Source organism: Anser anser, assembly GCF_964211835.1.
Source record: "Anser anser genome assembly, chromosome: 19".
NCBI lineage: Eukaryota > Metazoa > Chordata > Aves > Anseriformes > Anatidae > Anser > Anser anser.
This window is the reverse complement of record NC_139740.1, coordinates 15,146,017-15,159,322: the sequence shown is the minus strand read 5'-3', so window position 1 is coordinate 15,159,322 and position 13,306 is coordinate 15,146,017.

Genomic DNA, 13,306 nt, shown 5'->3' with positions numbered 1-13,306 from the left:
CGGGCGAGGGGCCGGGGCCGGAGGCGCCCCGCGGGGCCGCGCGCCCTCGAGCAGCGGGGCGGGGGCCGTGCCCCGGGGGGTCCCAGCGGGGGCGGCGGCGGGCCCGGGGGGGCGGCGGGGAGCGCGCAGGACCCCGGCCCCCCCCGGCCCCCCCCGGCCCCCCCCGGCCGCCCTCTGCGCCCCGGCCCCGCGGAGGTGCGGGGGGAAGGCAGGCTGGCGTCGCGGTGCGGGGCCGTGCCGGGCGGTCACTGCCAGCGCTGCGAGGCCTTTTCAGGGCGGGGGTGACACCGTGGGGGTGACACCGTGGGGAGGGGGCCCAGCCCCGCGGCGGGGCAGGAGCATCCCAAAAGCTGAGGGGCCAGAGCGCGGTCTGGGAAAGATGCCGATATCCGGGGGGCTCCTTCCCGAGTGTGGCTCCTTCCCACGGCACAGCGGGGCACCAGGTCCCCCAGCGGGACGGCGTCCTGCCCGTCCCCGGCTGAGCAGCAGAGAGGTGCTGTGCAGGGCTGCGTGGTGCCGGTGCTGCTTGGTGGGGGTGCAGCCCCCCCCCACAGGCAGCGGGCACCCACAGCCAGGCCCAGCTCTGCTGCTGGGAGCAGCGGGCGAGCGTGACCCGTGCGGACGGGCGGGAGCTGTGGCCATCGCAGTCCTGCCTGCACCCTCCTCGTCCCCCGCAGGAGCCAGCCGGCCCGGGGCAGCAACCTGGCTGCACGAGGGTCTGGGCTGGGAGAGGGTCCCGGTGTAGGACGGCTCCTGCGAGGAGGGGAGCAGCTCTCGGGGGCACTCTGGGTGGGAGGGCGCCGCTGCAGGGGCTGGCTCCGCACAGGGGCACAGGGGCTGGCGTGCCCTTCCCAGCGCCCCCGGGATCGGAGCTCCGTGCTGGGCTGCCCCTGGCGTGCCCTGCCTGCCGCCAGCCCTGGCCCCATGCTGGCTGCTGCACTGGCCCAGGCAGGGCTGAGGTAAGTGCTGTAATTGTTTTCTCTGTGGCCCGAGATGAATAATTGAGAGGTCTTTGAGGAGAATTAATTAGCCCGTTTATTGGCAGTAAATGCTTTTCTCCAGATGATGAAATAGATCCTGCGCCACACGTGGGGCAGGCGGATGCAGGTCGCTGAGGTTGCTCTGGAGCTCACCAGTGCCAGGTCTGTGCGCTGGCTGTGCTGGTGCCCTGTGCCCACCACGGGGCAGGCGTGCCGGTGCCGGTGCCTGCTCCCACGGCCTCCTGCAGCCCCTTGTGCCTGGAGCTCGCTGTGCCCACGGGAACCTGGCACGGGCAGGAGCAGGGGCACTGAGGGGCAGGAGACCCCACCTGGAAGCTCCTTCCAGGCTGCTCTGCACAGGGCGGACCAGAGGGTCTCTCTTGGACAAATCTGTCTGGTTTTGGCCTAGTTGTGCCCCGCTGTACAGCACAGCACGGTGTGGCACAGGGGTTCAGAGGGGCAGGAGTGAGGCACGAAGCCCCTTGGCTGCCTGCAGCCCTTGGCTGAGCCGCGCTGCCCACCTGAGCCAGTCCCTCGGTCACCCACTGTGGGCACCCCTCCTGTCCCCATATCCCTCGTGGTTATTTGTGCTGCCATGGTGGTGCTGGAAGGGAAGACCCCGGCGTGTGGCAGGGGGACCCTCTGCCCCCCACTGTGCCATGGCTTTCCTCTGCATCCCAGCTCACAGCCTGTCCTGGGGGCTCCCACCCTGAACAGGCCCCCGCTGCGTCCCCTTGTGCCTCCTTCCTTGCAGGTGCCAAGGTGGTGCCAGCTGGGAGCTTGAGGCTCACATCTCTCGCATCTCCTGTGCCTCCTCCCCTCCCCTCCTCCCCGGGTGTGAGGGGAAGGGCCAAGCATGGCCAGAAATGCTTAAACAAGGATTTCCTTGTTGCTGCACGAGCTGTTTGCCTTGCTCCCAGGCCAGCCGTTAATGAGGTTTGGCAGGAGGCACTGGCAGCCCCAGCCATTGGATTTCTATAAATCAACCTGGTGCTAATGCATGGGGCTGGCTGGGACGGATCTGCTCAGCCTCGGTGCGTGGGTTCGCAGCCCTTGGGCTGCCCAGCGTTGCCTGCTGCGGAGGGGAGGCTGTGCACAGCCAGCCCAGCCACCGGGGCCGGGGTTGCTCTGCCACACCGAGATGTTAACGTTTGTGGGTTTGGGCAGTTGGATGAGCTGTGCCTGGATCCAGGGGCAGGTTGGGTTTGGCAGCACCAGGGTGGCTGTGCAGGCCCCTCTGGGCGCGGAGCAGCTCCTTGGGGGAGCCGTAGGCAGCCTCTGGGCGCGGAGCATCCTGGAAAGGCGGGGAGGGGGCTGCGGCTTCCCAGCAGGCCGGCTGGAGCGGCCCCTGCAGCTGTTCATTTCCAGGAAAGTGTAAAACAAAATAAAGCAGCTCCCCACGGCCAAAGTCCTGCTGTGTCCTGGTCCTCCCCCCTCGCCCCCCGCCTCCCTTCCCCCAGACCCTGGAGAGGCTGCTGCGTGCTCAGCACCGCTGGGGCAGGGGGATGGTGTGGGGGCAGCATGGGGACGGCTCGGCCCCACACGTGCCCTGCTGTGGGGCCGGGGCCGCGGCTGTCCCGCACGCCTCCTGTGCGTGACGCATGCCCTGTGTCCCCCTGCCCCTGAGCTGCGTCAGGCATGCAAAGCAGGGTAAGCAAATTACCCAGCCCTACGGGAAACATCGCTGCAGCTGTGCCTGGTGGCTGCCACCACGGCCCGTGGCCACTGCCAGGAAACGGCGCCGTGGCCACGGGGCCCTGCATGTGGGCTCCTTGTGCCAGGGCTGCCTGCGGCAGGCGTGCGGCTGCGGCTGGCCCGGTGCTGGGCTGCGTCCCCCTGGCGTGGCTGGGCCTGGGCTCGCCGCAGGGGATTTGCACCAGGCCTTCGGGAGGGCGGCTCTCGGCGCGTTTCTCCCGGCGCGTTGCTCTCCGCAGCCCTTTGTGCAGGAAAGGAGGCGCCAGGAAGCGGGACCTGTTATCTCTGCTTCCCCACAGCGATGCGCTCGGCTCTCCAGCACGGGCCCCAGCAGGCCAAGGGCGGTCAGGGCTGTTTGCTCCCCTCACCTGGGGTTGCTTTTGTTTTGTCTGGGGTCCTACAGGGCTTGTCTCCCTGTGATGCGCTCACCAGCCTGGGGCTCTCCCACAGCAGCTCCTGCCAGCTTTGCACGGCCGGGTTTGTCGGAGCCCCCTCGCCGGCGGGAGCTCACCGCCTCCTGCAGCGCTGCGTGGCCCCAGCCAGCCCCAGCCTCGCCAGCGCTGGAGCCCCTGCACTGGGTGGTGGCAGCTGCCTGGTCCCTGCCAGCAGAGGGATATTCTGAGCCCCCTGCGTGCCCCTGCTCGCCTGGTGCCCGCCTGATCTCCCCTCCTGGCCCTGGGCTGTGAGGGCTCGGTGCAGGTTGGGCATTGCAGTGCTCGTCATGGGTGCCCCGGCAGCCAGCGCCAGGGATGTTGGGCAGGAGAAGGGACCGGGACGAGCCCACACGGGCAGGGTCTGGAGCAGGATGCTGGAGCGAGCGGGACCCCACACTGCGATGGGCATGGGCTGGGGACAGCTGCCGTCACTCCTGCAGCAACGCTTCACCGCAGAGCTGCCAGGGAGCAGCCAGGGCTGCACTCAGTGTCTGGCTTAGAGGAAGAGCTGCCCGTCTCAAAGATGACGTTTCAGTTCCTGCTCTGAACGTGCTTCCCCCTTTATCAAGAAACCCCTCTGCTCTCGCTGGGAAAGAGTTTCTGCAACATGTGGAAACTGAGAGAAACCCCAGCCCCAGCACAGCCCTGCCGCCCGCCTGGGCTCGGCCCAGCAGCTCCCACGGGGCCGCCGCCGGCTGCCCGGAAAGCCCCGGCCACAGCCCCCTTCCCACCGCCCTGCCAGCCCTGGCGGTGGTGCCCCTGGGCTGGCAGAGTCCCCCCAGCTGTGTGACCCTGCAGGGGTCTGCATGGGGGGACCGGGGTGTCTGCCAGCAGCTGTCCCTCTGTCCGCAGCTGGACACATCCTCGGCTCCCGTCAGCCCAGCGTGCTGCCGCACGAGCCCAGGCGGGATGCGCACAGCCAGGGCAGAGGGAAGATGGGGAAGATGCTGCTGCTGAGACCGTGCACCCACTGTGGCTGGGACTGGCCACTTCCCCTCCTTTCAGCACCTGCTCGTGGGTGCGAGAGCAGCTGGGGGGCTCCGAACCGCGTCCAACCGCCGCGGTGACAACCTGCCAGCAGCCGCGGTTGCGCGGTGCTGAGCAGGAGCGGTGCCGGCACGCCTGGGGCCCCACGGGGACTTGGCTTTGGCTGGTGCAGCTGCGGGGAGCACAGGGGGGCACAGTGTGGTGGGCGGGGGCGCCCGTGCCACACCGGGAAGCCGGGCTCATCCCTTGGCAGCCCTGGGGTCCCCAACGGCTCCGAGGGTCCTGCTCCTTGCCCTGGGCGGGGAGCACCCCACAGCGGTGTCTGTGCCTGTGCCTCATTTTAGCTGCTGCAGCTGCGGGCACAGGAGCCGGGGGCCATCGTACATGCAGGTGGCTGGGAACAGGAACCTCCTGCATGGGAGGTTGTGCAAGGAGGAGGGACACACTCCCGCATGTTGGTTCGCACACACCCAGGGAGGGCACAGGCAGTGACTTCCCTCTGGCCATTTCGAAATTCCACCGCTCTTACAGAAAAGCCCCTGGGCAGAATTCCTGCAATGCGGTGATTCATCCCGCCAGGCTGGAAGCAATGACTTCGTGTCTCCAGTAAACCCTCTTCAGCGAGCAGATGAAAGGGGCAGTGAGCGCCGCTGCGCCCTCGTTATCACCAGAACCAGATGTGGGGTGATGCCCCCCCAGCCCCTGCCCGCACCGCTGCCTCCCTGCCTTTGGGGGTGCCGGAGGAGCCCGGCCGCTGTGCCTGGCCAGGGAGGTCCAGGGCGATGCGGGGCCATGAACCGCTGGGCAGAGGGGACGTGGGTGCCGAGCACCAAAATCCCTCCCCTGTTCCCGTCCCCGTGGGGGCTGGATGCGCAGCCTGGCGTCCCCTGCCCTGGCTGCTCGTCCCAGCCTGGCACTGGCGAGGCCCATGGCCAGGTGCTTCGGTGGGACCGTTCCCCCACCAGTGAGAGCACGCGGGACAGCCCCTTCCAGGAAGCATGTGCAAGGGCAGCCAGACTGCGGAGTTCCCGACAGCAGCTCTGGTTTTAATAACAGCAAATCAATGGATGCCCGATTCCGGCCAGAGCAAACTCCTGCCGCTTCCTTCCCGGGGCCGCCTGGGCAGGTGGGGTCCCCGCAGGGGCAGGGATGCACGGGACGGGAGCGCAGACCCCGGGTACCACCCGTGCGTTTCCCAGTGCCTGATGGCCTGCGCCAGCTGTCCCGTGTGCTTCAGCCCAGTCCGTGTGCTCACCGTACCCCAGCCCTGCTGCACTGCGCATTCGGGGGTCCTGGCAGCCCCTGTGCCCACCCTGCGCCCCGTGCAGGTGCTGCCCGTGGGGCACTGCTCTGCCTTGGGCATTTCCAGCTGCTCCCAGCTGCTCGCCTTCCTCCAGCTCTGCATTGTGATTCAGCCCCCCTTCCCCGCGGGGTTTGCACAAACCTTTCTGCTCTCTTTGTGCTTGTTTTGAGAACAGATTAGTCATGGTTCTTAGCTGGCTTCCAGCAAACTGCACAACAGCACCATGGAAAAATGAGAACAGCAAAGTGATGACTCAGCAGGGCTCACACTCCCATCCCTTGGGTGCCAACTGTCCCCTGCTCCCATGCGGCCCCACGGATCATTAGGGACCACCCAGCAGCGCGGCCAGGCTGGGCAGGCAGTGCGGGGAAGCACAGCCTGGGGGGCAGCGCCTGCCTGGAAGCAGCCATGGGCGAGCAAGGGCTGGAGAGGGGCTGGCTGGGCGGGATGCTGGATGACCGGGGTCCCCAGGGGTACGGACCCTTGAGCTCAGCCTCCACCCATCCCTGAGCCCCCTCTTTGCCTCGTGGGTGCGGGCTCCCCTGCTCCCTGCTGGTGTCGTGCTGCCCTGGGACCTCTCCATGCTCAGGGCTGGTCCTGCCCTCCTGGAGCATCCTGCCCTGCTGGTGGCAGCTCCTGCTCAGGGTCTTGCAAGGTGGCAGCTCTGCTGCTGGCAGCCCCAGGCCATCGCCCCGGGCACCACGGCCCCTCCTTGCCGGCACCTGTGGGCCAGGGCTGGGCCGGTGACAGGAACTCCCGGGGCGGGCCCTTACCGTACCTCGCACCTCGCTCCGCAGCCCTTTATTGCCCTGCCTTGGCCAGCTGCCCGGAGGCACGGCGCGCTGCCAAGTCTCCGTGCCAGGTGGCTTATCGTGATCCCATGGCGCTGGACACCAACTGGTGTCGGCTGCCAAGGATGAACAATATAATTGCTGGAATTACAGTAAAGTGCTCCCATTCCCACTCGTTAAATGCTGAGATGGGGCCCACGGGTCCTTCTAGGGAACATCTGCTCCAGCTGTGACCTCTGTCAGCCGCACACCCATCCTCGCCCAGCGCGGTGGCTCCTCCGCCCCATCACCCCCAGCCCAGCCGGCACCGAGTGGGGACCGGGGCTGTTGTCCCCGTGCCACAGCAGGCGGCAGCTGGCAGAGGGATCCCCGCTCCCCAGGCGCCCATGTGTGGAGCGTGCTCCAAAGCTCCAGGGCGTGCGTGGGCTCCTGGGGCTGTGCTGCACCCGGCGGTGGGTTTGGGGTGATGCCTGCAGCCCCCACATCGGTGCCACCAATGCACAGCAGTCACCTAGCGCGTGGGACGCAGCTGCTGGGCTTGTGCTCAACATCTGAGTGACGGCACGTGGCTCTCGCTGCTCCCCGGCCAGCCCAGCTGTGGATGTCCCCTGCTCCATCCCCACGTGCCTTTTTCTGTGGCACTGGCAAGAGGGTGGCACCTCCGGGGAGGCTGGAGGTGGGTCGAAGCTCCTGTGCCCGAGCCAGGGGCCCACGGCAGCTCCCCTTTGCTCCGTTCCCCTGGGCTGTGACCAGCTCTCCTGGGTGAGTGGAGCCGCTCCCCCGCATCCTGGCGGGATCTGCTCTCTGCCCATGGGACTTGGGAGCCGTCGGGCAGATGTGGCCCACCAGGCTCGGAGGACCTCGGGGCCCCCCAGCATTCCGCACCCGTGGGAGCGGGGCAGGGCTGGACCAGGAGCAGCAGCACCAGCCCCGCAGAGGCAGGGTCCGCGTCCGGGCGCCCTGCCCCGAGCCGCGTGTGCAGCTGCCGGCTCCTGTGACAGGGAGGAGGCCGGGGCTGATGCGAGGCCAAGGGTTGCTCCAGGGCTGGGGCTTGGCACCTGCCCACAGCTGCTCCGCCAGGGTCATCTGAGGATGCTGCTCCGTGCTGGGCAAACACACCCACGGCAGCCGGCAGCCTGCTGCCTGGAGCATCCACGGGGCCCTCGAGTGACGTGCCGCCAGCGTGCCTGTGCCCAGCCGCCGCTGCAGCCGGCAGGCGCCTCGCCAGCTCCTTGCACGTGCAGGTGCAGGAGCAGCACAGGCCCGAGCCGTGGTCACCAGCCAGGAGCAGGAGAGCGTGCGGGAGGGGCTGGCACGGGACGGGACCTGCTCGCGTGCCGGCATCCCCAGCCCACCCCAGGCTTGGCCGTCCCAGGGCAGCACTTGGCAGGGGGACGCCCCCGGCACGGGCAGGGCGGGGGCTGGCAGGGCTGCGGCTCGCAGCCACCCACCCCCCGGGCAGCCCCGGCACCTCTGGCGCTGGGCTGCTGCTCCCTCATCCTTGGCCGTGTCCCCAGACTCGGCCTGCGGCTTCCATTGCCACAGCAACGTGGCTTTGTTTGAAACGTTCCTCTGAAATGTCAGGACTTTCTACGGGCTCCAGCTTCTGCTGCTGGGATTAAAACTTCCTCTGTTGCTCTGGAGAGGCACGGGGGGCAGGGGGTGCTCCACCCCGAGCAGCCCCCCCCGTGGGGCAGTGGGAGCTCTGCCCCAGGCAGCTGGGGAGCCCCCGGCCCCGGCAGCCGGACCCGGTTGGTCCCGGTGGGCCGTGGTGAAGGATTTGCCTTTCCCAGCCGTTTGCCCCCGTGTCTCTGCCCACCCTGGAGTGCGGCTCCGTGTGGCAGCTCCCCGAGGCCAGGAGCATTTGCCAGCTGCAGCCTGCAGGCAGCAGGACCCCTCCGCACCCTCTGTGCGGCTGGGAGCCGAGGCTGAGGGGCCGGGGGCACAGCTGGGGCTGGAGGTGGGTGCGGGTGCGAGACCCCCCCCCATCTCCTTTCCCACCCACCCCAGCTCCCCACGCACCACCACGTTTCTGTGCCCTCGGGTGGGCAGGTGAGCCCGGAGCAGGGTGACGCTGCCCGCTGCTGCCCAGCAGGCAGGTGCCTGGGCTCCCTGAGAGCCTCCCCTGGGACAGCCGGGACGCTTTGTGCCACGAGCGAGCATTTGTGAAGGCATGGCTGGGACATCTCCGCCTGCCCCGGACACCCGGGTGCTGGCCGCGTGCACCTGCACCCTCCTCTCGCCCGCACATCAGCCGCTGGTTCTGGCACCGGGCTGTGCCCGCGTCCTTCACGGCGCAGCGCTGCCCGCCGCGGCTGCCCCCGCGCAGGGCAATGCCCCCGGGAGCAGAGCTCAGGGCAGCGCCGCGCTCACCAGCACCGTGCGAGCGGGTGGCCGTGGCCTCCGCTGCCGCCAGACCTCGGGTGCGCAGCACGGGGCGCGGGGGGGTCCGGTGGAGGTGCCTGGGTAGGAGGCAGCCGGCGCAGCGCAGCCTCCGCGAGGAGCGGGGCTGATGGAAGAAATGAGGAATGCTCAGCTGCTGGCTCCCTCCGCCAGTTTACTGCGGGTCTCGCTGGAGATCCAGCAACAGAGAGGGGTTTCCATGGCAACGTACACAGGCCTCTCCGTTTACTTCTGCATCCCAAAATACACCCTGGGCTCACCGCGGAGCCCCGTGGCCTCCGTGTGCTCCCTGGATGCCCACCGCCTGCCAGCCCTGGCCGGACAGAGCCGGGCACCAAGGCCGGTGGGTGCTGAAGGGGCACGGGGCAGCCCAGCAGCCCCCCGGCCGCTGCAGCCCTGCCTGCAGGCAGCGATGGGGCAGTGCCCGCCGAGCCCTGCCGGGGCCAGGGGCTGCGCCGCACCTCGGGGCTGCGCTGCCTGCGCCTGCCGGGGGCAGCCGGGGGGACTCTGCGGGACACGGGGCTCCGGCGGGCGCTGGAGAGGCCGAGCTGTGGAGCTGCTCCCCTGGGAGCTGCCGCTGCCCCAACCCGCGGTCAGATTCGCAGCGGTGCCACCGCAGCTGAGCGCAGGCTTCCCGGCAGCGCGTGCCGGGAGCAGATGTCTCGGTCCCTGTTCCCAACCGTCCCCACGGCCCCGGCCCCGCAGGAGGAATTGCCATGTAAGGAGCAGGTGGTGCCATTTACAGTAAGTCCCCGGCTGCTGCACAGCACAGCCCTTTCCTGCATCCTACTGGGAAACGCGGCGGTGGATGTGGGAACGTCCTGGTGCTGCGGAGCTGGGGAGCGGAGCAGGAGGAAGTGCGCGAGGGGTGTGCCGCGAGGTCGGGGTGCGCACTGCCTGCTCCCCACCTGCCTCTCTGGCCCCGCTGGAGGCCGGGGCTGCTGCTTGCTGACACCGTCCCCAGGTGTCCCAGGTACAGGCCGGGGCTCACAGCACAGCCTGGGCTGCCCACGAGCCTGCCTGGAGGCAGTCGGCGGGGGCAGAGGGGCTCCGAGCGGGGAGGTCCCCTTGTGCCACCGCTGCTGCTCCAGCCAGGGCACGAGGCTGCTGTCCACACTCCGGCGGCTGGGGCAGGCTGCTCAGCCCCGTGTGGGTCTGCGGTGCCTGGTGAGCCTGTCCTGCTCCCCGGGGATGGCCTCGGGGTGTGCCTGGTCAGGCTTCCCTGCACCCAGGGTGCCCGTGGCAGAACCGCGTGCCCGGCCGAGCTCTCCCAGCTGCCTGTCCTGCTGGGGGCTGTCTGGCGGCGACAATCGCAGGCTGCAGTTGTTTCCTGTTTTTGGGTCTGCAGATGCTGGTACACACCACGGAGCGGGTTTCCTGCCACCCTCTGACCCTGGAGGGTTTGGGTTCACCATCCCGGTGAATGCTTCCTTCTTGTGCCAGTAACAAGGCGGCAGCATGGTGGGAAGTGTCTGTGGGCCGCCTGCACCCCGCGGGGAGACCAGCCTGGGACAGGGCACGGGTCTGGGGGCGGCGGTGCGACCGCTTGCTCCTGCTCCATGCGAGCCCTGGAGAGGTGTGTGGTGCCAGGGTCCTCTTTTCTCCCTGCTGGGTCCCGTGAGCAGAAGCACCAAGCCCCAGGGCAGGTTCCTGACGTTGCGTGCCCCATGTGCAGCCCCTGCCCACGCCAGGAGGAAGAGCCCTGCTCGGGGCTGGCTCGCTGGGGCTGGTCCCCAGGACTGGGGCTGTGCACCTTCCCCACGGCAGTGCAGGGTTGGCTGGGGGGGGCGAGACCTTGCTCCTGGCAGTGCTGCTTGAGGCACTGGGCACAAAGCCCCTTGGCCCTGCAGCCGGGGGCTGGGACGTTCCCATGCAGAGGGTTTTGTCCCCGCACCCTCCTGGCACGTCTCTTGGGCACATCCCAAGGGCAAGCGGGTTTTTGGGAAGCAGTGGGGCTGAGAGTGCGTCCGTCCACAGGCTGGCCCTGTTCCCAGGGCACGAGGTGGGTGCTGCTGACGGTCACCAGACGGGGCTGACGGCTGTGGGCAGGGCACGGCTGAGCCTGCAGCCCAGCTGCATCGCCAGAGCCCGAAGCCTCCCCGTGGGGACGCAGCTGGGAGCAGGCTGGGGTCGGCCGCACGGGCAGCCCGGTGGGACGGCAGCTCGGTGGCGGTGGCTGCAGTGCCCGGTGCGCCCCATCCCAGCTGTGCCCGGTTTGGGCTGTTAACGCACAGGGCCGGTGCAGGAGTGGAGGAGAGCCCTGGGGGCTGCAGCCTTGGAGCTTTGCTTGCCCATCCAGGGTGGGCAGGACGGGGCGTGGGGCTGCTGCCTCGCTGGGGGTGCCTGCGCCTGGCTGGCCCTGCCGCAAGGAGACCAGCGCCTGGCCGGGGATGCTGGCCGGGCGGATGGGAGCCGGGACTGGAGGCCAGCTGTGACATTCCCTGCCCTGCCCCGGCTCCCCGGGCAGGGTGACCCTGTCTCAGCCCCTTCCCAGTCCCCTGCGCTTGCCCCGTTTCCTGCCCCACGCTGTCTGATCACCGCAGGGACAACCGTCCCCGTCCAGGAAAGCTTGGGGATGGCACGCTCAGCCCGGCCCTGGGCACGGCGCTGCGGCAGGGGGCCGCCTGTCCACGACACGTGGCCTCTTGCGTAAGCCGGGCCAAGTCCGCTCGACTTTTCTGGGGAAGGCAAGAGGTTTGTGAAACCTTAGGCAGGGATTTGCCCACTGGCCGCCGCGTCACCGCTGCTGTAAGGTTGGGTGTATTCCAAGAACCCCGCGGCGCTCACAGGGCTTCCCGGACTCTCGAGTCAGCAGCGGGTTGCAGCACTGCGCCGCAGCCTGAGGCAAGAGGGAAGGGGCCCCGAAAGGCAGCGGACTCGAGGCCCCTGCTGGGAAGCCGCAGGGCCGGAGCTGTTCCCACAGGGATGCGGGGGCTGGCGGGTCCTGGTGGGCGGCTTCCCCGCTCTGCCCCACGGCAGGGCGCAGCCAGCCCCTCCCCAGGAGCCTGGGGGTGCTGAGCTCCCCTGGGGACCCCGGCTCCCCCCTCTGCCGTGCCCGTCTCCAGACCATGCAAGGTGGCTGCCCTCCACCTGGAGGGGCCGGGGCTCGGTGAGCGGGGCCGCCCGGTCCTGCTGGCACATCGGGTAAAATATCTTCCAGGTAAAGCTGCACCGTCCGCTGTCACGGAGCCCTGCCGTTACACCCCCAGCCCCGAGGAAGGCAGAGGGGGAGGCGCAGCGGTTCCTGGGAGCGGCGATGCTCCTGGTCCCTCCCCAGAGGGGCTGCAGGAGTGATGTTCTCCCGTGGGGCAGCTCCCCCAGGGGCAGCTCTCCTGCGGCGCAGCTCTCCCCTGCAGCCCTGCTCCCACCCCGGTCCTGCCGTGGGCTGGGAGCCCGGTGCTGCCGGGGGGCTGGGGCAGGGAGTGGCGGGGGGAGCCCTGACGTCGGGATGTGTCTCAGCAGGGCCTGGCGGGCGGCCACCCGCGCGCATGGACATTCCTCGCATAGCTCTGGCGGGTGCCCGGGCAGGCTGCGAGGCGCTTCCTGGCAGCCCACGAGCCATGGCCCCACAGAACAGCACCAAAATAGTCACTGGGACCGTGCCGTGCCCACAGCCTTAGGCGGGCGCATTCGCCATCCCTCCGCTCCAGGGCGATTCCTAAGGGAAGCCTTCTCCCAGCGGCTGGGGGTTCCCCCAGCGGGAGCGCGGGGCACAATGCCCAGCACCGTGCACGTGGCCCCAGGGCTGGGTGCGGGCTGGGGGTGCTGAGGGGGCGTGCTGGCGACGGAGGGGGCTGCGGGGCACCTTGGCACAGCCTGCTCTGTGCTGCCTGGCAGGTGGGCTGGCACCCCTGGCAGTGCCCCTCTCCTGCCAGGCATCCAGGCACGGAACCCAGGCTCCCTCCCGGAGCTGGAGTTTACTCCCTCAACTGTTTCATGTACCCAAGGGCCGGCACCTCCCAGGGTTCCCGGGGGAATTCCTCCTCTTGCCCTGGGCACCTGCCCTGGGACAGGCTGGGGGCTGACGGGTTGGGGTCTGGCCCTTCCCTGTGGCACCCGGGCTGGTGGCTCGGGGATGGAGCCAGCGTCCTGTACCGCGGGACAAGCAGGACCCTGACCCCGCTTAACCCTTTCTCACTTGAGCCCTCCTCACTCGTAGAAGCGCCACGACCCTTGGTGCTGTGTGCTTTCCAGCCCCGTGCCTCCCGGTGCTTCGCTCTCAGAGCTCTTTGCCCTTCGCACGCCCCGGGCTGGGGGAGGCTCGCTGGCAGGGTGGGCTCGCTGCAGCGCGCAGCGTCGCACCACAGGTTGGATGACTTCATGCCACGGTCTGCCTCCGTGCTATCAGCACCTCTGTGCCCAGGGTGAAGGACCGTGCCCCACGTCCCAGGGGACCCCTCGCAGCCGCGCCAGTTGTGTCCGTAGCCGGCCCTGTCCCCGCAGCGCCTCGCGGCCCCGGCCCAGCCAGCGGAGCAGCGTGGTGGGCTCAGACATACCTGAGCGATGGAGCAGTGCTTACGCACACCGGGCGGTGAGTCACCGCGGCAGGAATCACCCCAGCGCCCAGCGTGGCTCCAGGAAGCTGGTGCTTACGTGGTGTAAACACAATCCCGGCGTCGCAGCGAGGGCAGCGGCCGGGAGGGACGTGCGTCACGCCGCGGGGCCGGGGTGGCCTTGGGGAGTGCAGGGGAGGAAACAGACCAGATTTGGGGG